The sequence below is a fragment of the Canis lupus genome, chromosome 15 (assembly GCF_011100685.1).
Source record: "Canis lupus familiaris isolate Mischka breed German Shepherd chromosome 15, alternate assembly UU_Cfam_GSD_1.0, whole genome shotgun sequence".
NCBI lineage: Eukaryota > Metazoa > Chordata > Mammalia > Carnivora > Canidae > Canis > Canis lupus.
Window position 1 is genome coordinate 54,963,429 of NC_049236.1, and position 25,853 is coordinate 54,989,281.

Consider the following 25,853-nt stretch of genomic DNA (forward strand, 5'->3'; position numbering starts at 1 on the left):
AAAGCCTCACAGTTTGTATTATTTTCCATTTACTTTTAGGGTTTTTTTTTTTTTGCAAACTTATATTTCAAAGCACTCAATCATATTTGTCTCTGTTTCTATTCATTTTTATGTAGTTCTAAATTTTTTCAAGACTCTTGTATGTCATAATTTTCCTGAGGTGAATCTAATTATTGAGGACATGTTTACTTAAATATTTCTCTAAATTAAAAAAAGTAAACAAATGAATAAATGAGAAACAGAATCAGACGGACCTGTAAGTACAGAAAACAAACTGGTGGTTGCCAGAGGAGAAGTGGGTAGGGGATGGGCAAAATGGGTGAAGGGGAGTGGGAGATAAAGGCCTCCCATTAATGGAATCAATAAGTCACAGGAATAAAAAGCACAGCATAGAGAATGCAGTCAGTGGTATTGTAATAGCATTGTGTGGTGGGTGACAGACGGGAGCTACACTTGAGAGCATAGCGTAATATATAGAGAAGTTGAATGACTATGTTGAACACTTGAAACTAATGTAACATTGCATGTCAACTATATTTATAAAAAAATTCCTCTGAAATTAATATAAAGATTTCTGAAGCTTTGATTAGAATACTTTTCCTAATTATAGAAGTTACATATTAAGAAATCTAAAAGAAAATAAATATCATCACTAATTTAACCAAGAAATAATCACTTAATAGTTATGTGTGTTCTTTTCCAGTGCTTTTGTACGTGAAACATTCTTGGATGGCACTAAAGACATTTGTATACTTAATTTTCTTAGCTTCATAGTATTCATACCCATAATTTAGGTCATTTTCTAATTTTACAGATTTTATTTGAATCCTTCTTTTATCCATTATAAAATATTGCTGCAACTGAAAACCCTTCTGCATATGCGTTTTTTCTCATTTCTGGTGACTGAGGTGTAATTACAGGATCAGAGGTCTTGAAGCATTCAATTAAGTATTTCTGATATACTCTAAGGAAGTTCATACCAATTTATAATCCTATCAACAATCTATGAAAGGTCTAATTTCACAGACCCTCAATATCATTTTTATCATTTTAAAAAATCCTTAGGTAGTAGATAGCTAGAAAAATCATCTTTGTCAATAAAAGTTTTTCATGCTTATTACACATTTATGTTTCTTTTTTCACAAATAGTTTATTAAGATCTCTTGCTCAGTCTTCATCACCATCTTGGTATTTTTTTCTTGACTTGCATGAATTATTTATACAAGATAACAGTGGCTGGAGAAGATTGGGCTAGGGAGTTGAAAATGCAATAATTAAATACTTTGGCCCAGACAAGGTCCATGTTACTTCAGCTTCCATGTTGTAGGTCACAACTATTCACAGGGCCATGCACATCTTAAGGGAGTGCAGACTGATCATCCTTGTGTCTCAAAATCTGAAAACTGTATATTGGTGAATATGACTAAAGTCTACTACAGAAACTTATGTAATTATTTGCCCTGGTTTATTATCTTCCCTTTCAATTTTAAACACAGTTAATTTTTTATAAAATATTGTTCCAGAGATAGTTTTCAAATCCGCCCCCCCACCCCAGTATATTGCATTTGTTTTAAGCTTATAAAAACATAAAAGGACAGAATGGAAAGCAATGCTTGTGCCCTTCCTTACCAATCTCTGATCTCACTCCCTAGGCATGCGCGCGTTCAGCATTTAGTCATTCTTCTAGTGGTTAACTCTACTAGTAGCATAATTATATTGTTAATTTTGTATTTTTTTATTCTAATTTATAATATCTTTGAATCCACAGTTGTTATTTCAACAGTTATAGGTGCTATGCTTCCATTGTCTACCTTATGAGTTGATAATGTTTTTGATTCAAGACAGAAAATAAAGACTCTACTCTGTATTTATAATTAGTTGGCTCTATATGCATATGCTTTATATGTAGGTTTATCCTAAAAGCTAAAAATCAATAAGCATTATTTCATAATTATAAGTAGCTGTGTGACCATTCTTTATTGCAGAGCCAAGTACCATGCCTTGTTTGTGCTTTCGCTTTTACGGCTTTTTTTTTTCTTTTCTGAGTATTTGAAATTCCCAAATTTTCTTATGCATTACATGGTTTTAATATATTTGTAGGCTCTTGCTGTCAGATACTTAGATCATAGATCTACTCTTTCCAAAGACTTCTTCCCGTCCTCCTTCTGTTGGTTGCTCCTGATCCTCCTGTACAATGGACATCCTGAGATAGCACAGTCCTTTTGTGGTTGATCATGTATCTTTCTGTTTCTTGGCTTATTCCTTCATAGGCTTTAAATCTATTTTTATTTATCACTTATACTTTCTTTTAAGATAATTTTATGAACATAATAATAGATAATACAATAATAAAACTTTATCATACATATGGGTTTGGTGGGTGTTGATTTCTATGATGAAAATTGTTATTTCCTTAGAACTTGGAAAGAATTACACACTTCTATCATCAGATGTTGTTGAAAAGTCTAATTCTTAGAGTTTTGTGCATTTATTATTTCCTTTCTTGAAGCTTTCAAGTTCTTTATCTTTAATCTCCTAAAAATTCACAGTGCTACACCTGTATGGAACTTTTTTTTTCCATCCTACTCAGCACTCTTTGAAAACAGATTCTTCCTTAAGATTTGGGAAGTTCTTAGTTATTATTACTCAGAGTATTTTTCCTCTTCCATTTAATTGTTTCTTTCTAGACAGCTATTTAGGTTGATTTTGGTTCCTTCTCATTTAGAATTTAATATAGAATATCATAAACATTTAAAAGTAGGATATCCATCAGATTTCTTTCTCTTTTTAAAAAAAATATTTTATTTATTTATTCATGAGAGACACACAGAGAGAGCGAGGCAGAGACACAGGCAGAGGGAGAAGCAGGCTCCCTGCAAGGAGCCCGAGGTGGGACTCCATCCTGGATCCTGGGATCACGCCTTGAGACAAAGACAGATGCTCAACCGCTGAGCCACCCAGGCATCCCCCATCAGATGTCTTTATATTACATCTTTAAACAATATTTTCACTAGTATAATGCAATTAAAATACATCACATAGCTTCATTTTGCTATAGAGAACATCTAACTAGTTCTGAGGTTGTCCTGAATGATTATTCCTAAATTATGCTTAACCAGATCTTCACTTTTTCCCTTCCTACTCATTGCATGGTTATTTAAAAATATGGTTCTTGTGGTATTTTAAACTTTGAAGAATCACTAGGTGAGAGAAACATATTTGTGCGTGATGACTGAAACAATACCAAAAGCAAAGACTAAACATGAAAATGAGGGAAACAGATGAGCAGGAAAATGTGAGCAATGACATAAATAACAAGAGATTATTGGTTCAACCTATTTCACATTACTGATTCTTAGTTTCATCTTGGTTGTCCCCTTTCTTGTATTTAATTATAAGTTGTTTTTCTCTCCTCTTTGCAACAGTTCTATAAAACCTATATATCCACAGGTTTTATCTTTGCCATCTCATTCTTTTGCAAGACTTCTTTATGTTGGCAACATAATCACATTTTTTTTTCTCTGATATTCCGTTTTAGGTGTACGGCCTTTGAATTTTGAATGTGATGATCATGAGAAGCTTCATTTCTAGGTTCTTAATCCTAAGAATCAATTGGGTTAAAACTTTGCCTATGTTTTAACAGGTATATCACTAATGATTCAAAAATGATTGCTCAGTAGAAAAATATTAAATATATTTGGTAGAAGAAAAAAAGTCTGGAGATTTAGGGATTTTACTTTTTATTATCAACCTTTCCTTGCCCTTTTCCTTATTGATAATGGAGATAGTCACTAGCTTCAGAAAATGAAAGTACACTGAAAGGGCCACACAAATGGTTCATTAATGGCTGGGAGAAAGTGCAGTTTACTAAATAATTTTTTGTTTTTTTAATGAAAATCAGGAAGATTGATTTATATGCTTTCTGGTGATAGAGGTACTGGGAAGATTGCTAGTCTCTATAACTCTCTGAAGAGTTTAACATTTCTTCCCTAAATTGTGCCTATAGTTGATTCTCTTATTCACATTGGTTATGTTCTATAAAATCCCTGTGAATGCCAAATTAGGGAACACTGAACCATTGCTCCTAAGGAAATAGAGTTAGATTCTGTAGTCACAATGTTTCCATCAACTGATTGACGCATAACTTCTTTTTTAAAAAAAATATATATATTTTTTTCATGAGAGACATACACAGAGAGGCAGAGACACAGGCAGACGGAGAAGCAGGCTCCACACAGGGAGCCCGATGTGGGACTTGATCCCAGGTCTCCAGGATCATGCCCTGACCTGAAGGCAGACACTCAACCACTGAGCCACCTAGGTGTCTGGATACATAACTTCTTCTATGTGTTTCTGTTTCAGACACCTTATTTAATACGTATCAGTGATCCATTCACATTGAACACATATCTAAGCAGTTTATCTAACACATACATTTTCTCAATAAGGTACATCAACCTTCTTACCCTTAGGAACACTTGACAGTTGGCACTGGTCTTGGGACCATGTTCAGCATTATGCTTGGGAATTTTATTTTATTTTATTTTATTTTATTTTATTTTATTTTATTATTTTATTTTTTATAATGTTATGAATTTATTTATGTATTTGACACAGAAAGAGAAATCACGCAAGCAGGGAGAGAGGCATAGGGAGAAGCAGGTTCCTGGCTGAGCAGGGAGTCCTACGTGCAGCTCCATCTCTGGAGTCTGAGATATGACCTGAGCCAAAGGCAGACCTTTCACCGACTGAGTCACCCAGGCGGCCCATATGCTTGGACATATTAAACAGCAAAATCACCAACAAAACACATAAAAACACAGAAAATTTGGCACTAAATAAACTGCAAAAAGGACATTTTATAGTCTGAGAGCTAAAACAAGAAGGCAGAGTGTTGCCCTGTTCAGCCTCAGCTGGTCATTACTTTGTGTATTGGGCCACGGCTCTGTCCGTGAATGAATGATGGTAAAAGGGCATCAGGTATTGGTTTGGGGATTACAAATAAATTTTAGTTAGTAGTTGATTTGCACATGCTAAATCCACTAATAATAAAAATTGAGTGTTTGATTTGAGTCAGTTTTGGCAATTCAAATCGCTTTCCTTTTTCTTTTTTCTTTTTTTCTTTCTCTCTCTCTTTCTCTTTCTCTCTCTCTTTGAGTAGTCTGATAAAATTGAATTTCACCTTGCTTTGAAATGTTTATAATTACCTATGCTGATAAATCACCTTGAATTTGAAAGGATGAGAAACGGACATTACTTTAAACTCTGTGGAATAAATTGAAGGGAAAAGAAAATGCTTATTTCCACAGATTCAAGTTCATGATGGTACAGATGAAGGACAAAGCCCTTTCTTTCATTTTTTTCTTTAAAGACTGTCCCCTAAATGAGAAAAGTCTAAAACACCAAAGGGCATTAAACTCCTTTGGGGTGTTTAAGCAATGATTTCTGTGTTGTGTTCTAGATTTTTTCCACTTGTGTTTTGCCCATCTTCTCACTGGGAAGGTCCAAATGCCAAAGGAGACAGAGAAATGAGAAGTGCAGATGGCCATTGTGTGTATCTGTGCATAGTGTACACACCATTTGGCTGTATGTTAGGATGGATATAGGCTTCATAGGGGTTTAACAGAATCTAGGTACAATTCCTTCTTGTAAATTTTTTTTAATTTATTCATTTGAAAGAAAGAAAGAGAGAACATGAGCAAGAGAGGGGAGGCAGAGGGAGAGGAGATGCAGACTCCCCACTGAGCAGGGAGCCAACATAAGGCTCCATTCCAGGGTCTTGAGATCATGACCTGAGCTGAATGAAGGCAGACACTTGGCTATCTGAGCCACCCTGACACCCCAGCATTCCATCTCTTGTGAAGGATTTTTCTAGGCACTGAGGAGGTTGTGATGAGGAAGACTGGAAAGGTGTACATCCTCATGGAGCTGACATTAGAATGGGGTGAGTGATAATAAACTGATCAACAAACAGAAAAGAGGCAATTGTAGGTGGGGTTACATACTTTAAAAGAACTCAGTAGGGACACATGATGGAAGAACTAGATGAAGATACTGTGTTAGGTTCATTCTGGGGGTAAATGAGATGGGAGCAGAGGCCAGAGAGACTGGAATCAGCCTGAGGGATAAAGGACAGGGGGAAGAGCATCCTCGGTAGGAGGAACAGCAAGTACAAAGGGCCCGAAAGAGAAAAGTCTTGGTGTGATTACTCTTCTGAAGAAACCCAGAGGAGTTGCATCATGGTAAGAGCCAGAGAGTAGGCCAAAGAAGCTCAAAAAATCAGTGCGGGAAGCAAAGCACACAGTTCTTTTTGGGCCATAGTAAGTAGCCTACGTGTTGATTGGTGCACATTCAAGGTTCATATATATCTCAGACTGGAAGGTAAACAGTAAAAAAAGATCTTACCCCTAATGACTTAGGTTTATCCGAGTGAATGTCAGCAAAAATAGTCAATGGGAAGAAGCAAATACTGTTTCTGTACTCACAAAATCATTGTAGAAAGACAAAGCTATTTTCTTTTGATTGGATTTGGATTTCCCTTTGTCTTGGAGAAGAGCATCTGTTCTTTATGAGAAGCTCCCCAGAAATGTCTTAGGCATCAAAGAATTTCTGTGCTTTGGTCTATTGTGCTATGAAGCGCCCTATATAAACGAGGCTACTGATAACTACAGTTCCGTTATAATTCAGGATCCTCAACACTTGTCCCTTACTTGGTGTCACAACTATTTTCTGAGCAAAACATGTGTCATCTTTGACTTCCAAACTTTTTCCTGTGAGAAATTGGTGATCACGAATAGGGAAGGCCTGGTCTGGGGGGTGGGGGTGGAGGGTGGGGGGCCCGAGGGAGGGGTCCCCAGTTCTTTCCTCAGATGAGACAGAGTTAGTTGGGAGGATGAATGAGTTCCTCCCTGAAGCCATGTTGGCGGCTCCCTGAATACTCTGCCCTCTGAAAGTGAGTGTGAGGAGAAATGTGGAATTTAATTTGCTCATCTGCTGGTCTGTCCTCTTTGCCTTGGCCAAACCATGATCTTCTTTGGTTGAAAAAAAAAGAGCTACTTGAACAACAATAAGTCCAGAAGTATTGCCATTTTCTAAAAATGTACATTTTCCCAATTCACTTGTCTAATTGAGCTACGTAGCGCATGATGTATTTTCATACACTTTAAACTGGTAGCACACAGAGCGAAGTTCTTACGTTGAGTGCAGCAGGCGCTCTGTGGAAGCAGTGATTCTCCCTGTGATCCCCATGGTTCACTACTGTTTTTATTTCCAGGTGATTAAGGTGGTGTCATATACTTTAGTGTTTGTTTATGCTGCCAGGTCCAATATACATCCATGGAATGAACTCTGGTTTTCCTTTTTTTTTTTAAATTGTATTTATTTATTCATGACACCACACACAGAGAGAGAGAGAGAGAGAGAGAGAGGCACAGACACAGGCAGAGGGAGAAGCAGGCTCCATTCCATGCAGGGAGCCTCACATGGGATTCGATCCCGGGTCTCCAGGACCACACCTGGGACTGAAGGTGGAGCTAAGCCACTGAGCCACCCGGGCTGCCCTGAACTTTGGTTTTCTTGTGAAAAACGAAACAAAACAACACTGCTTTCCCTTTCTCCTTATCTGGGTGATAATAGACTTGGGGTTACATGTCATTCAAAGGAACAGAATCCAACCTAAGAACAGTCCCCTTGAATCTTCTCCTATGTGCCTCATTAGGGGATTTATGCTTTCTGAATGGTTTGAGAACAAGGTTTCCTTGGGGGGAAACTGTTGAAACTCAATAACCTGGTAAAATTGAAAGATGAAGAGTCTTTGTTGTATTGCTAGAAACATGATAAGTGAAATGAAATCCAACTATAAAATACAAGACCCTGGGATGGATGCCATACTAAATAGTAAAGGCAATAAATTGTCAGTCTTTGGGGGATGATTTCTAGGGAGAAAGATTTCAAGACCTCTCCTGATAGTCTATTTAATCACAAAATAACTCTTCTTGTCAAGAAGTTCTATCTTATGTCTAACTTAATTTGTCTTACTGTAATTTAAGTGTCCTTTCTTGTATTCAACCCTTGAGAAAGAAGCAAAAAATTCACTGCTTCCTCAGCATGATAGGATTCCACATACTTGAAGATGATAAATAAACAATTTCCTTTCTTTTTTTTAAGATTTTATTTATTTATTCATAAGAGACACAGAGAGACAGAGACAGAGACACAGGCAGAGGGAGAAGCAGGCTCCATGCAGGGAGCCTGATGTGGGACTCGATCCCGGGACCCCGGGATCATGCCCTGAGCCAAAGACAGATGCTCAGCCACCTGAAAATAGGTGCCTCTCATCTATTTTCTAAGACAGGGATTCAACTCAGGCTTCTTCAAGCACCTGGATTCATTCTCTGGTTTATTCTTCTATTCATATAGAACTTAATACCTATTTTATGTTTTATTTTAAAAAAAGAATTGAGACCTACTAGGTGCAATAGTAATAATTTCTAGCTAATTCTGATGTTGGTTGCAGCATATATTCAAGATAACATATCATTTAATATTAAATATGCAACAGTATTACATTTAGTTTTGAAATAGCTACATTATATTGATGATACTTATCCAATATGTAGGTCAGTATCTTGCTGACCTTTTTAATTTTTTTAATTAATTAATTTTTTAAAAAAAAATTTATTTATTTATTCATGAGAGACACAGAGAGAAAGAGAGGCAGAGACACAGGCAGAGGGAGAAAGCAGGCTCCATGCAGGGAACCCGACGTGGGACTCGATCCCGGGTCTCCAGGACCACGCCCTGGGCTGAAGGTGGCGCTAAACCGCTGAGCCACCCGGGCTGCCCTTGCTGCCTTTTTTTTTTTTAAAGGATGTTTGTTCAACTTTATTATTATTTTTTTAAGTAGATTTCATGCTTGGGTTTGAATGTGGGTTTGAACTCACAATCCTGAGATCAAGGCCTGAGCTGAGATTAGGAGTAGGATGCTTAACCAGCTGAGCATGAACTTTATTTTTAATAAACACTTTTTATGATGTGACCCTGCTCCCTCTATGTAAGTTTCATACTTCAGTAGTGATATTACTTCATTCAAACATAAATTATAGAGTGGAAATAAGATTTATGGAGTTTGGTTTGCTTTTTACAAATTCACTTTGGAATCTATTCAAGATTTACTCTTGTAAAGGGCTTTGAGCTACATATCTTATTATGTCCTCTGTAATATCAAATATTGCAATTAGGATGATGTTATCTATAGTTGATATGCTACCTCTTTGTAGTTTTGTAGAGATTTTCACTGCTGGATTAGAGCTTATTTTTCTTCTCAGAAATATTGAGTAATCATTATTTTTAATCTTCACTTAAGTGCTTTGAAATATGTTCTCATACTCTCATATAAAAATATATTGTTTAAATTTTAATTTTTCATTTCTGTTTATTTTCACTTTGGATTTCTATATTCATATTAGAACATTATATATCACAACAAGTGATAGAATTTGAAAGCTACTTCGTTTTACAATTGTAATTTATAATCACATTAACTATGCTTTCATTCATTTCCTTTCAATTGATAGGAAGATGTTTCTTGCCTATTTTGTTTTGTGTCAATCAGATAAAGATGAAAGTCTGTAATACTTGGGACTCATCAGCAAGTTTTTATTACATGACTGAAAATTATGCCCTTCCGTAATCAGCAAGTACTTTCTAGATATATTTCCTGGGACTCTGTGCCAGGCCCTTTGAGGAAGCAAACACAGAGTCATCTTCTCCTAGCAGGTTACAAATAGTCTAGAAGAAAAAAGTTAAACACAAAAGATTTGAAGATGGAATGCTTATGTCCCTAAATATATGTAGGATGTGGATCTAGAAAATGCAGAGATCATTGTGATTGATGAACCTGGGAAATGCTTTTGTATTTTGTGGAAATAGAAGAAAAGAAAGAGTTCATGAGCATAACCTGTGACCTTTACATTAGTAAGGTCCCCAGAAATGTACTTAGAACAAAGAAAGAAATCAAAGAAGAATGTGACATGAGGTCCAAAGAATGGCTGGTTTTGACTGTGCAGGCACATACATAATCTCACAGCAGGTCTTGTCACATTAGTCTAGAAATGGGACTTGGGCCAGGCAGGAGAGCAGGGCATCTGGAGCAGAGTTGTAAGCTTGACACCTGGCTGTGCAATTATTTGAAAGAGGTGGGGCATTTGCAGTTCTTGAGAGTCCTGGGGAGAAAGCTGAGATCAGAGCTATCTAACCAAAATGGAGACACAAGGGCAGTTCTGATTAAAAAGGAATTTCAGGTTTCGACCCAGAATAGGAGCACAGGAAGGTATGTGCAGGAGGTGGATTTCAAAGAGCAGAGTTAGCGAAGCCAGCAGGGCAGAAGCGGAGTCATCATGCAGATGGCACATACCTTATCTGGAGGAAGCTGACAGGGCTCGACTCTGGATTCCACTACAGAGAAGCCTGATCTTTGCTTTTATCATCCTCACTGGGAAATCACTGATTTATCAAGTTTAAACTTTGCCTGGTTTGTAAAATCCTCCTCTAACATCGTATTCTTTGGACAATAAACTCTCTGCCCTAGCCAATATCCCCTTTCTTTCATAGATGTTTTTAGTATGTCCTATGTGCCAGACACTGTGCCCAGGGGAAAGAAGCTATCCTCAAGGGGTCCATAACCTAAGGAGTCACTTTATGAACCTCCAAGGACGTTTTAAAGTTCCTGAACACTTCCTAATAGAGTGCCTTCAGATTTTCCTCCAACTATTCAAGAGCTTAGAACAACCTAGATATAAAATTTTTTTATCTCTCAGTCATATCTCAAAAATGTATTATTTATTAATGTTTTCATTAATTTTTATATTATTTGTATTTGATTAATGTTTATATTATATATAAACATATTCATAATACATTTTATATTATTTGTTATATTATAGTTTTATTATTTATTACTGTTTATATTATTTTGTATTTTATATATATATAAAATACGTATATATTTCAAGTTCGTGTTGAAAGGATTTATCTAAGCTGTATATATATATATATATACATATATACACATATATATATGTGTGTATGAAATTCTCATACACTGTGAAGCTTTTCTGGAGCATTTTAATCTTTACTGTCCTAGTGTCTTCAGAACTTCCAATCTATTTCAACTATTTTGAGAAATTATAGAGGTGGAAGAGATTTAAAATCATTTATTTATTTTAAAATGTTGAGAAACAGGGACGCCTGGTGGCTCAGCGGTTGGGCTGCTGCCTTCAGCCCAGGTCGTGATCCTGGGATCCGGGATTGAGTCCACATCAGGCTCCTGCAGAGACCCTGCTTCTCCCTCTGCCTGTGTCTCTGCCTCTCTCTCTCTCTCTCTGTGTATGTCTCATGAATAAATAATCTTCAAAAAATGAAAATAAAAAGGTTGAGAAATGAAGCCCAAAAAGATAAGATGGTTTAGTTAAGGTTAGCACAGCTATTTATAGAAAGAGCTAAGATTTGTACCTAAAACTTCTGATCCTTGAATCAGTCAGGTGTCTGACAAAGTGCTGGGATATTGAAGATACTCAATGAATGATGGCTGTTATTCACTAGGTATCAGTCTTGTTCCTCACTAAAGTATAGTTTCTTTAAGAATTGTGTGTGCTTTGGCGGGATGAGCACTGGGTGTTATGCTATATGTTGGCAAACTGAACTCCAATAAAAAAAATAAATTTAAGAACAACAACAACAAAAAGAAAGTGAACAAACAGCGTACAGAATGGGAGATAATAATTGCAACTCATAAATCTGATAAGGGACTTGTATCCAGATTATATAAAGAATGTTTATAACTCAATACTAAAAAGACAAAACAAATTAAAAACAAAAACAAAACAAAAGAAACAAACAAAAAAAGAATTGTGTGTGCTCTACACTTGGATTGTGTATCCTGGATTACCAGCATAGAACTGAGCCAGTTGTAGCCGCTAAGCATATATTTACTGATTAATTGTTAATACAAACCTCTTTCCTATGGTCTTCATATGGAGGAAGTAGAAACTGAAAAAGAACCACCACGTTAATGTTAAGATCTATTATCATTGTGTCTTTATTGTAAAGAATATTTGGGTTCCCGAGCCTTGCAGTTAAGCAATGGACATGTACTGCGGCTGTTGCTCTAGTAAAAATGATTATTGATTGTTTATATTGCAAAGAAGTGACTGTTGTGATTCGCAAATATTTTTAAAGCTACCGTTAAACAGCCGCTCCTCAAATTGGAATTAGTAAGTATGGACTGCCAAAAATCATTGCATCCCACAAATCAAAGGAACATGGCTCCCTTGTTCTTAATAGATATTGAAAACTCCAAGACACAAGTTGAACTGCTTCACAAATACGGAAATATTGTTCCAATGGAAAGTAGCATTAGAAGCTTGCTGAAAAATCTTCGTTAGTTGATATACATCTGAATTTAAAGCAAATTACTGTAACTTATACTAAGGAAAGAGAATTCTCTTAGGAAAGAGAATGCCAAGCTTTAGTCTTCCTATCTAATTAGAACACAGGGATATTGATTTATTATATCAGGTATAATTATATATGAGGGTATTTCAAAAACTCATTTTCTTAGGGGATGAGTAGTGTGAAGAAGTATAGCTTTAGAAAGAGAAACAGAAACCTAATTTCCTAAATTTCCTGGACTTGATGCATTATGGCACTTATCAAAACACCTTATATATCTTCCAGTTTTATATTCAGAAATGTCATTGCAGATGAAGGAAGGCAGTAGCAACTAGGAGAGAGAATTAAACTTGTGTCTTTGCGCTGAGAGAGATGGATAATTGTAGAAAAGAAAAAAAAAATAAAAAAAAAAAAGAAAAGAGACATGCCACGGAAACTATCTTAAAATATTTAAAGCTTTTTAAAAAAATTCTGACAGGGTGGCTTATTATAAGAGAAATATAAGGTCACTTTCATATTCTTAGTGGGGCAGAACAAAAACAATATGGATTTCTAGCTAGTATTTTTTAAGAAAATTTCTGTCCATTCATTCATTCATCTATCTCATTGGATTCTGTTCACTTAAAAACTCCACCCTATGAGTTATTTTATTTCTGTAGCACTTTTTTTTTCTTTTTAATTTTATTTCATTTGTCTTGGTAGTGACAACCTGCTGATTGTCCACTATTAACGTTGACATCATGAATGGATTGTGAAGCCAATGAAGATGCGTATCTTTCTAATAAAGAAGAACAAGTAGAAATGAATGCTCTTCCAAGAATACTGCTAATAGCAGAGACTGCTACAATAAAATTCCCATTTTCTAAGATTATGCTTTGTTTGATATAACTATAAGAATGGAAATTCATTGGAAAATTGATATTTATTTATTCATTCGTTCAAGACTAACACAGTTATACCATTAGGCCAGAAGTCAAGATCATTAGTCCAGTGTTGTCTGAGGATCTTGGGGTTTGTTGATATTCTATAAGAGGGTCGGTTCATAAACTCTAAGTTATTTTTATAATAATATCAAGACATTGTCTCTCCACTTTATATACTTTGTGATCCATTAGCATGAACTAAAAGCAGTGGTACTAGACTGTACTGAGGAGCCATAATATTTGTCACTCTCACACATCCAAAAAACAATAAAGGGTTTGCTCAAGAATGTCTACTGTAAAGCAGTAAAAATTGTTGATTCTACTGAATCTCAATTCATAAGTAGACATCTTTTTTGTATTCTGTGAAACAAAATGAAAATTATATGTGAAGCACCTGGTTGTTTACCAATTTCATAGACCACCTCTTCAGTTGAAAGAGTAACTGGTTACTTAGATATGGTTATTTCACCAACAGTTTTTGCAAAAGAGCAAAGTGTGTCACTTTAAGGGAAAACAATTCACAGTTTTTGGTGCCAATTACAATATTCAAGCTTTTATGTAAAAAATAGAATTTTGGAGAACTTATATATCTGTCACTGTGAGTTTGTCACCTTCCCAGTAATAAAAGACTTCTCAGATAAGATTAGTGGTAACATGAAGGAATACAAAATTTTGATATTAATATAATGAAAGTATCAACATTTGGAAGATATGCTTAATGTATTTTCCAAATGACCGATGCATAATATTACAGAACTATGCATGGGTAAAAGATCCAAAGGACGGAATAGACCAGTGAATTTTAATGAAATGGAGTACAAAAACTTCACTTATATGGGTTTAGATTCCACATTATAACTAACCTTTAAGAAACTACCAGTTACCAACTTTTAGTGCGATTCCAAAGAATAACATCCACAATTATCTGAAAAGGCTATCAAAACACTTGCCACTTTTTAAACTAATAGGTATATAAAGACAGATTTTCCTAATGTATTTCCATTAAAGTAAAATACAAGAATCCAGTTCTCTCCTTTTTTAACATTACAGATATTTGCAAAAATGGAAAAGCATTCTTCTGGACAATAGGGTTTTTCATAATAATATCTTAGGATGGGCTTAATATTCTTGTTTGTAAATGAATTAAGTGAATATTTTACAAATCTTTCAGTTTTAATTTAAAATAATGTAAATTGGAATAAGTGTAACTCTTATAAACAAAAGTTCAATACAATCCTTGGTAAATTTTTGAGTGTGAGAGAATGATGAGCCCAAATATTTGAGAACTGCTGTCTGAGTCTGTGGAGATTTTCTACCGATAGGACTTCAGAAGTTGAATTGACAACATGATAAAAAAAAAAAAAAAAAAACAACTTACAAATTTGGAACTTGAAAATTTTGTTTGACCTCCTACACCAAAGTTATGGGAATTACTATATTAGAAAAATTTGCTACTATATTAGGATCTGAACTTTCAGAGAGGCTCTGTGGCTGATCCTCTTTCAGACCCCACAAAATTGACCCAAATAAGAATTTCATTCGAAGTTTTAGCCCAGTGCCGAGTCAAGCTCAATGATGCTTATCATGCTGCTTTCACCAGGGAATAGTTTATCTTATGCTAATCATGGAAAAAGCAAAATAAACACTAGAGAAAAATTCCTTTTGTGTCTTTTTGTAAAAGATTTGTCAAATACAGGTAAAAATAAATCTATTTATCTGAAGGGTAGTCTTTTCAGAAATATTTTAAGGTGAAGTGTGCACATACACTTTTGTTTTTCCAGCAGTCTTGGGATTAGATTAAAAGGGAGGGAAAAATACGTACCTTTTTCTCTGTCCAGAAACAAACAAACAAAAAATAGGTAAGTGTGATTATACTCTAAGGATCAGAAAGTTTTTTAGTTATTGAGGGGAAAAGTTACAATAGTCTATTAGTATTTGTGGACAATTAGACAATTATTTGGCAAAGATCACATTAGCTCCCCACTTCTTATATGTAGTCAAAGAACACAGAAGTTTTTCTTAGAGTCTAGAGATGGAGATGGTCTTCACATACATACAAAGAACATGAGGCATAAAAGGAAAGATTAGTAGATTTGATGACAGAAAACTTAAAACAAACCCATCTGTATTACTCATTTGAAAAATTAAAAAAGGGATGCCTGGGTGGCTCAGCTGTTGAGCTTCTGCCTGGCTCAGGGCGTGATCCTGGGGTCCTGGATCGAATACCACATGGGGCTCCTTGTGCGGAGCCTGCTTCTCCCTCTGTCTATGTCTCTGCCTCTCTCTCTCTCTCTCTCTTTGTGTCTCTCATGCATAAATAAAAAAATCTTGGGATCCCTGGATGGTGCAGCGGTTTGGCGCCTGCCTTTGGCCCAGGGCGCGATCCTGGAGACCTGGGATCGAATCCCACGTCGGGCTCCCGATGCATGGAGCCTGCTTCTCCCTCTGCCTGTGTCTCTGCCTCTCTCTCTCTCTGTGACTATCATAAATAAATAAATAAATACCTTAAAAAAAATCTTAAAAAAAAACAGATTGGGACAATATTTCTAAAACATGCAATTGACAAATGGCTCATATCCATAGTGCATAAAGTCTGTAAAGAGCTCCTACAAGTCAGTAAGGAAAAGGCAATATAAGAAATGTTAAAGATCAGGAAATACAATAATAAGATATATATATATTAAGCCAATATATGTATCAAATTTGTCAAAATGACAATATTATAAAGATTGGAGCTATTCAGAGTTGAGGGTATTTCAAAAACTCTCATGCCCATTTGGAAGAATTTTAACTTGGCCCCATGTGTGTCTAACCTAGAAAGTCTGCATCTAGTAATTTATTCTTGGGGTATTCACATCCATACTCAAAGATATATGTATAGGATGTTCATTGTCCAATGGTGAAAATTTAGAAGCAAGTTAAATGATTACTAGTCATGAATTAGTTAAATAAATGGTAACAAGTCAATTTGACAAATGTTGTAGTCATGAAAATATATGTAGTTTTATGAGAAGAAATTTCATCATATGTTAAGTATAAAATAATGTGTGTATGTGTACATGTAATACTTGTCTATATGCATTGATAAGATATTTTTGGAAGATGAACAAACTACTGAAAATTGCTTTATATTAGTGATGTGGTTTTAAGAGATTTTCACTTTCTTTTACTGTTTGATTTCTCTCTTCAAGGTCAATATTAACTAAATTGATAGTTTAGTTAATGTAATAATGTAATTTCCCTGAGTTTCAGTTATAAATTCACTCATTTTAGTATTACAGAAGCGTGGAGAAGTGTCAACTAGATTGCAGTGGCCAGCTCCTCAATTATAAGATATTAATTACCTGAAAGGACGGAGGAGTTCATAGAAGCTTTACTCCCTAAAACTCAAAAGGCCGGGTGTGCCCATAATTTAAGAATTAATTTATATCTCAAATCAGTTATTTAAGTTGTATCCATCTTGTGAGCTGATTATGTTCTTTGAATTTCACTAGGAAAATTCAATTCAATTAATATTTAATGGGAGTACTATATTCAGGAAATGTGTTTAATCTAATTACATTTACCACTAACCCACTCTCATTGTAAAATTTTTAAAAATGAAAAGGAAAGAAAAAAGAGTACAAGCATAGTACAAGGCAGTATATGAATTACCAAATAATTATAAACCAGCAGGAGCTACAACTTCAAAGATGCATGAATTAGTTAAACAAATGATAGAAAGTCAGTCTGACAGATTTTTGTACAGTCATGGAAATATATATAGTTTTATATATAATGAGAAGAAATGTCATCAAATACATTATAATATTTATAATTGTTTTCCGTTCTCTTTATTTTAATTCTACATGATTTTCTTTGTCCATTTTGTTTCCTATCAAGTCTTCCCCTGCTATCTCTATCTGTGAGAGTGCCCGGTACAGATATCTGGCTCTAACTCTCGCAGTATAAAATATTGTGATTATTGTTATAAAAATGCTGTATGTATATAATACATGTCTATATGTAACTTCAGAGAAGGAAAAATGGGATAATCTGGAATATGGATATTGAGGAGGAGGAAATTAAACTGCATCTGGGACAATAGTTAGGATTTAGTTCAAAGACAGATCTTGGAGGTCCTGGAATAGATATTAGAAATAACAGAGAAATTATCAGCAACTCTCTCATTCACTTATGAAACATTTTCCGTTATTTTTGATGAATTAAAGAAAAGGCTTTGCTGATCATCCCTGATCATGCTTATTACCTTCTGAGTTTTTAAACATTTTTGCCTTATGAATAAATGACTGAAAAAGAGCTAAAGGATTATCCAAACAGGTAATTAGCGTTTAAAGACACATTTTTTTTTCATATATATTCTTTACTATTAGCAGGTCTTCTTTAAAAGCTTATATGAGTGCGCTATTTTTTTTTTTTTGCATCTATTATTAGCTGCTAGCTTCTTCTTTTCCTTATGGAAGCATTGCCATAGATCTAGTGCCCTTCGTTTTATGAATGAGGAGACAAGCACAGAGAGGTTAATGTCACATGCTGTAGCAAAACCAAGATTGGATCCATCATTCCCCGACGCCAGGCCCTATGGTCTTTTTACTGTGCCACACTGTTTTCAAATATATCTTGTGTTTTCTGCTTTCCAGTGTTTAATCTCTCTCTGAGGTTGTTATTTGTTCATGGAATTTATTTTGCTCTCTCACATCATTGAAGATTTTATCTTTAGTGCTTTGGAGCCTGAAAGAGTGAATGTGTCTTGGAAATGTAGGTCTAACTGCTTACAAAGATCAATGAGCCCTTTGACTACTTTCTCTAAATATTACTTATAGTAGATATTTGAATTGGCTCCTTGACTGAAATGCAAGGAATAACAATGTGAAAAGCAATGAATTTGTAAAAATCTACAGGATTAATTTCAAAAGTGTTACTATGCCTCAGCTTTATTTGCAAGAGCAGAATATAATTTTCTTTTGGCATTGGTCTTTTAATCTGAAAAACTATGAAGATTATGTATTTGATTAAGAGAGAAACTATGGAAACAAACTAAATTTTCTACTACAAATAGTTTTATCCAATACAGTTGAAGAGTATGAAAAGCCAATTGCTACGGCATCTTGCTCACTGGAATCTCAATATTACTGATTCTTGAAAAGTTCTCAAGTTCCCAGAGGTTCTGAAGAGGAAAGAAACAAAGAAATTTTAGAAGATAAAGAAGTGAAGGGGGAGGAAAAACATCTTTAGATTACTTTCACTAGGGTTTACAAAATTATTGGGCATCGGATTATAGCCTGGCACACTGGGAATGGAGAACTCTGTCATTTTAGTGAAGCTTTCCTGGATAAGTCACTTCATCCCTTTACATGTCACTTTCCTTAACTATGACAAGTTGGGTTGGTCTGATGACCAATGGCTCTGTAATTCTGTAGATGGATTATTTCCCAGGCCATTTGCTGTTTCAAGATGATATGAACCTTATGTTCCGTTCATCTTAAGTCCTGGAGGAGGAACAAAGCTTTAAAATGATTTAAGAGAATTATATCATCATATAATTCTGTTTTCTGTTCTCTTTATTTTAATTCTACATGATTTTCTTTGTCCATTTTGTTTCCTATCAAGTCTTCCACTGCTATCTCTATCTGAGCCCAGTACAGATACCAGGCTCTAACTCTTGTGTTACTCCGACACTTGTATATCCAGTTGTCACTTGAATTTGATTAGAACTTAACACATTTAAGGAAGATTCCTTTTAACCCACTGCCAGACAGTGGGTTATACCTGTATTTTCCTTCATGTCACTTAACCTGATTAAGACTGTCTTTGTTCATAATTAAAATTTTTTATGTCTCTTTCTTGCTCACAAACACTCCTTTCTTGCTAGCTTAAATACTGGCACAGTTCTTTCCTTTCCGTCTCCAAATTCGGAGATTTCTCCTCATTCCTATTCTTACTCTTGTGGCTGCAAACCTAGGTCATACTTTTGTTACAACAGAGCTCATTGTCTATGTGTTTGGTCTTCCTTGTAATCCATTCTGTACACTTTATTTTCCTGATGTACACGTCTGGTCATGTCGCTCCTTTTGGAAGCTGTCTGTGGCTTTTCATTATTTAGACAACAATACAGTCTTCTCAGTCTAGACTTTTCAGGTCTTCACTCTTTGGCCTCATCCTTCCATTCCAACTCTCCCCTAGACATCCTGTTGTTCAGTCGTATCAGACTACCTACCATTTTTAAATTCATACTGTTAATTGAAATACAGATTTGGCTTTGTGCAAAAGAGACCCCATATAATTGTGACTTAACTGGTATAAAAGTTTAACTCTCTGTCACATAATAACCCAGATGCCTATGTGGTCATTTAGGAGCCCAGATACTCTACCACCTGAAGCATTTTGGTCCTTTAGCTTGATCATTGGTTACTTGGTCCCATGTCTCCACTCTTAGTAGCATGCAAGAGGAGGTGTCGAAGAAGAATACACCCTCTGCGTTTGGAACATATTCTGAGATTTGCATGCACCACCGTTTCCTCTTACATGTCATTGGCCAGAACTTAGTAGCACTTAGTAGTGGGGCCATACTTGTTGCATAGAAGACTAGAAAATGTGATCTTGATATTAATTCAATATTTGCATAGTTAAAATTGTTAATACTATGGAGAAATCAGGTAAGAGATAGCCAGGCATTTTTGTCACACTCCCTAAGCTACTGTTAGTGGTGGTCTTCTGCTCTTCCTTCTCTTTCTCCTCTTCTCTTTTCTTTCTCCTCGCTCCCCTTCTGTTCCTTCTCTCCTTAGCTCCATGGCTTTTGCTATCATCTTCGTTGAGATGGCCATTCCTTTACTTCTACCTCCCTTACTAAATTTCCTATCCATTGTGTGAATCCAGGCCAAAACCATATTGTTCAAGATTCTGTTATTTTATTTTATTTATTTTATTATTTGATTTTTAAAGATTTTATTTATTTATTAAAGAAAGAGAGCACAAGCCAAGTGAGCGGCAGAGGGAGGGGTGAAGCAGGCTCCCCACTGAGCAAGGCGCCTGATGTGGGGCTCCATCCCAGGACCCCAGGATTATGTCCTGAGCCGAAAGTAGGCATAACCATTTCGGCATCTATTATGCTCTAGGTATGACTTTATTTATTTTATTTCACCCCATCAACAAATACACCAATCAGAACAAAAACAAAAACAAAACAACAGGATTGAGAAGTTAAGTAACTTGGCTATAACTATTCAGCTAATAAATTTTAGGGAAATATCTAACTCACCTAATGGTAAGCTTGCCATAGATAGTTTGCTGAAAGAGAATTTGTGGAAATTAGATTGGTTGAATTATTGAAGTTTTTCTTTTTTAAAAGTTTTTATTTCCTAGAGCTTCCTGGCATTTCTTTGGCTTTGTAATTTTCCAGTCCAGATTGATTGAATATAATCTGTGTATTTACATTTATCTTGTGTTTAATATTTTTCTGAAGATATGTGTCCTTGCTGTAAAAGCAGTGTATTATCTTATATACCAGTCTCACTCATGTTCCTGATTTTGCCTTTGAATCAGTTTCTGCATAAATCTCTGGAAGACCCGAGTTTTGATAGGACCCCCCAAAAATATTTTTTTCTTTCCATTGTACCATGATGCCTCATTGATTATATGCTCAAAAGTCTTGTTGAAGTAATTTGAAATCTCTTGCTAGGAAATACAGTATACTTTATCCATGTTACCTTATGGTCTTTTAATAACTTGTTAATTTTTTGTGACCCAAAATAATGCCAATATTTTGGTTCTAAATGGAGACTAGTATAAGTATCAAACTTCTATGAGTCAAAAGTTTTCATTGTACAGATTATTTGTGATCTTCATAAGCATGCTATCTGAATCTTCATATGGCAGTTTGGAGAAAACAGCAGTCCTGCCTTTTAAGCAGTAAAGCTTATTATTTCTCATCCTTTGATTTCTTTTTGTGTCCTGTCCTTCTCAAATAACAGTAACTTTTGCTGCTTGGTGGGCTTTAACTTTAAATCCAGGCATTTACCAGTTTCTGGGCCAATAATAAGAGAGTTAGCAGCAAGAAGATCAATACTTTTTGCTATGTCGGTTAGTGGGCTTCCAACGAAGTTATCTTGCTAATCATTTCTGTTACTTCAACGGGGTCAAGAATGAATCCTGAGTGCACATGTGGCTTCTGAGCCTCTCTTAACCTCTCAAAAAAGTCCTGGTGCAAAGATACAGAAACTACCACAAATATTCTTAGGAAAATCTTTCCATTTTAATTTTTCAATTATGTTATACTTCCAAAATGATTCATCACTGATCAAAGATATTTAAGTTAGATGAGAAAAAGATACACAAAACTAAATTCCCAACAGCAGTCAAGTTATGCTACTATATATGAGACAGGCAATGTAAACTCTTATTTATTTAGCCCACAGTAGTTAACACATATTTATTTAAAATGTGACTTTTCTGGTTGTCATTTAAATTTGTCAAGGTGAACTAAGAATAGCAAGATTCCCACAAGTAGGTCACAATCTTACACAGTTATTTCCTCTGAATGGAGAAGCGGAACATGCACTGCATTAAGCACAATTCAAAGTAGCTGATATTACTCCCTGATTCTTTCAAGGCATTCTCTTTTCTACTAATATCATACTTCATTCCCTGAATAATACTCAAAACAATAAGCAGACACTAATATTTTATGTGAGGATGACTGTTTCATATTTGCTTTACAGAAATTATAAATATTTAGACTTTTTCAAATGAACTAATTTCTACTTTTTGGATATCTCCATTTGGAGTGTTGTCTCTGTAGTGGTTCAAGTATTTTATAAGTGGTTTAAGAGCTTAATACACCAAATAATCCATTCACACTCTTGTTCCTATTTAAAGAATGCAGACCTCATGTATTATAATTTTATTCCATTTTATTGGAGTTAATTCAGAAAATATGGACAAGCAGGTGGCATCCAAGGGTTTTGCTACTTCTGAAGAGATTAGCATATAAACACATCACAACATATGGTTAAAGGTTCATTTACAGGTGTGGCAGCTTCTGTATCTTGTTGCCCTAAATCAATTTAATAGTCAGTGTGTTGGGTTAGCTGCCTTGGCAGAAATCTTTAGCTATTCTTAAAAAAAAATGTATCTACACAGTTTGGATTGTATGAGCATTTATTATAATTGCAATAAATTCAATGGCTCTAGTATCTCACTAGAAATTAGGGAGGTGATATTACCTTCTCCAGGAGACTCAAGGTCATAGGTGCTGATCTTTCAGGTGGGAATTATCACTCAAAAATCCTGGAATAATTAAGTCTAACTTTTTTTTCCCTAATATTTTCTTCTCTTTACCTTTCCCATTTTGAACCTTACTGTTCATCACAAAGTAAAGAAATATTGTCATCTCTTTTAGTGGTGAAATATATTAACAAAGGAATATAGAATTTTAATGGCCCCAAATGGAAATATCTAAGTTCAATACCACATGTGCAAGGATGACTTCAGAAAATGTATCATGTATTGGTTTTTAGAACTGCATGCAAGTTTATGAGTAAAAAAAAAAAAAAAAGGAGGGATATATTCATTTTTTATTGCTGCTGTAACAAATTGCCACAAACTTCATGGTTTAAGACATCCTAGATTTATTATCTATAGTTCTGGAGGTCAGAATCTGAAATTAGTCTCAGTGAAGGGTGAACAGCAGCAGGGTTGCATTCCTTTTTGGAGCTGCTGTGGAAAATGCTTCTGGTGGAGGCCACCTGTGGTCCTCCACCAGTGGTCTTCCATCTCAGTTCTGACAATGGCAGGTCAAGTTTTTCTTGTACGGCTCCTGCATCTTTCAGATTGCATCACTCTGGTGCTCTTCTTCTGCATTCCTCTTCCACTTCAAAAGGCCCTTGTAATTGCACTTGAACACCTGATTAATCCAGGAAAATCTCCCCATCTCAAAATCAGATGATTAGCATGCAACCATAAATCCATCTGCAATCTTAATTCCTCACTGCTGTGTAACCTAACATATTCATAAATTCCAGAAATTAGGAAGTGGAAATCTTTAAGGGACCATTATTTGGCCTGCCACAGGTGATGGAGACATTTAAAACAAAAACAAAAACAAAAACAAAAACAAAAACAAAAACAAAAAAAATAGGAAGATGTGAAGAAAAACAAAAAAGAGAGTCGATCAGGAAAGCAGCTTGCTAGTCTCCACTCTACAGCCAACTAGTTAGTAAAGAAACTCAGAAAAGCTGTTCAGTTTCTTAGTTTCACAGTTTACCATTTCAGTAATTTAATAATAAATACTGTCCTCTGGGAGCCTCTGATACACTACTCATTCTTTCTTGTATGTATTATCTCATTTAATTCTCAAAACAACACTACCCCCTGTGTAGATAACCAAACTTGAGGCACATGGAGTTTATGCAACATTTTCTTGATCACTCAGCAGTAAGTGGAGAGGTATGTTTTCGTTCATAAAGTCTGACCTAACTCAGAATTTTTAAACATTAGGCATGTTGCTCTGATTGGAATAAGATAGTGATATTTTATCTTTTCATTTATTTATGAGTTAAATCGGTCAATGAATGTTAATTGGGCACCCACTGGCAGACCAGAAACTCTGGTAGACATTGGAAATATGGTGGTAAATAAGCAAAACATAGGTTCTGTCTCTGTGAATTGGGATCTAGGTAAGGTAAAATATAGATGTTGTTCCTATAATTCTCTGTTGTTTTGCAAACCAGGCCAAAATGTGGTGGCTTCAAACAATTATTTCATTATCTCATATGATTTTGTTGGTTGACTGGTATCAGCTGGGCAGTTCTTCTTCCCCATATAAATTCAGCTGGGCTTCATGCATCTAGAAAACCTAAGATGGCTTATTTTTATGACTGGCAATTGATGCTGTGTGTTGACTGGTGCCCCTTGTGACAGCTTCTAACTGCATAATGACTGCATTCCAAAGGGTGTCCCAAGAATGAATATTTCAAGGGGGAGGAAACAAATGCTGCCAGTCTTTTTTAGGACTAGGTCAGGAACTTGTACAACAGTACTTCTGTATTCTTGGCTAAACAGCCATAGAGCATGTTCATATTCAAGAGGAGGAGTATACTTAAATCTTTTATGAGAAGAGTGATCAAGGAAAATGTTGTGGTCAGCTGTGGCCCATCACAGACTAGAATATAGAAAATAAGAAAGAGATATGTAGAAATCAATGGCTAAATCACACAAGGACTCATAAGGATTTGGGAATCTGTAATACCTGTGGTAGGAAGACCTTAAACTACTTTAATCAAGGAAATTTATACACAATTCATAATTAAATTATGAATAAGATCACTGTGGCTATAACATGGAGAATGGGGTGAAGCTCTAAGATAATAATAATGGCGAGTTGGACTAGGAAGGTAGGTAGGCATGAAGGAAAGTCAGAACTGGATGATATTTAGAAGGCCTATTTGACAAGACATGGTTATTATCTTGTGAATAGGTAGATTCAATCCAAGGTAGATTTGATGTGGAGAATGAAGTAGAAGAAAATAAGGATATGCTTTCTGTCTTGAACAAATTAAGATTGTTATTTTTTGAATTAGCTCACAATGGAAGAAAAGGTTCTGAAGGAAGAATGATGAGCTCAGCTTTAGAATCCTTTATTGAACTTAAAGTCCTATGAAACATCCAATTAAAGTTGTCTAGAAGGCAATTGGGGATATGGTCAGGATATAGGAATAAGAGCTAGATTGTAGATAGAAATTTTGCAGTTATCTCCACAGGCATAATTGAAGGTATGATTGTGAATGCAGGTATCTAAAGGGAGAATGTGGTTTGAAAAGAAAAGTATGCTTAGGACACAATCTAAGGAATATCAACATTTAATGGTTAGAAGAAAGGTCAGAGGTTAGAGAAGAAGCATTTAAGGAGGTGGGAAAAAATGCTTATGTCAAGAGCAGTTTCAAACAGGTTATAAGGATCTCTCTGGAATACTGAGAGATCAGGAGGAAAGGGTGGTCAGCAGGTTTGTGGGAAGGAGCAACAGGACACTTGGGGACATGAGTTTGGTGAAGTTTCATAGACCCTTTGGGGCATGCTAATGAAGGATTGGAAATGAGCAGCTGGAGGTGGTACGTGGGCCATGAACTTGTTTGAAGATATTGGATTGTAGGAGAGAAGTGAGAGTGGAGGAGTCTGAGATGTTGAGTAAAGTTCTTCTTGTTTTTACCTTTGTGGCTTTGTTTTGTTTTGTTTTTTAAATTGAGAGACTTGAAGAGAAGGAATCTGTTAAAAAATAAAGAAACATTTGAAAAATCTAGGAGAAAGAGGATACTAGTTTGTGCTAAAAATATTTTTTTAATTTTTAAAATCTTAAAGTGTGAGAATTCTGGAAAAACAGCATCACTAATCCTGGAAGAGATTATTACAAGCATTTTGTCATCAAAGACCTATCATTTCCTATGTTATTCATACCATTCTAATTAATATTACTGACATTTTAAGTCT

At 35.3% G+C, this 25,853-nt stretch overlaps 1 protein-coding gene and 1 long non-coding RNA gene across 4 annotated transcripts in view; both read left to right on the forward strand.

Moving 5' to 3' along the window:
- GRIA2 (glutamate ionotropic receptor AMPA type subunit 2) overlaps positions 1-25,853 on the forward strand; it is a 151,831-nt gene that overhangs the window by 19,579 nt on the left and 106,399 nt on the right. The gene's annotated exons all lie outside the window — the stretch shown is intronic.
- On the forward strand, positions 62-13,380 carry LOC111090115. The gene is made up of 3 exons (XR_005370923.1): positions 62-256; positions 3,539-3,643; positions 13,153-13,380. It is a non-coding gene; the product is annotated as an uncharacterized LOC111090115 (long non-coding RNA).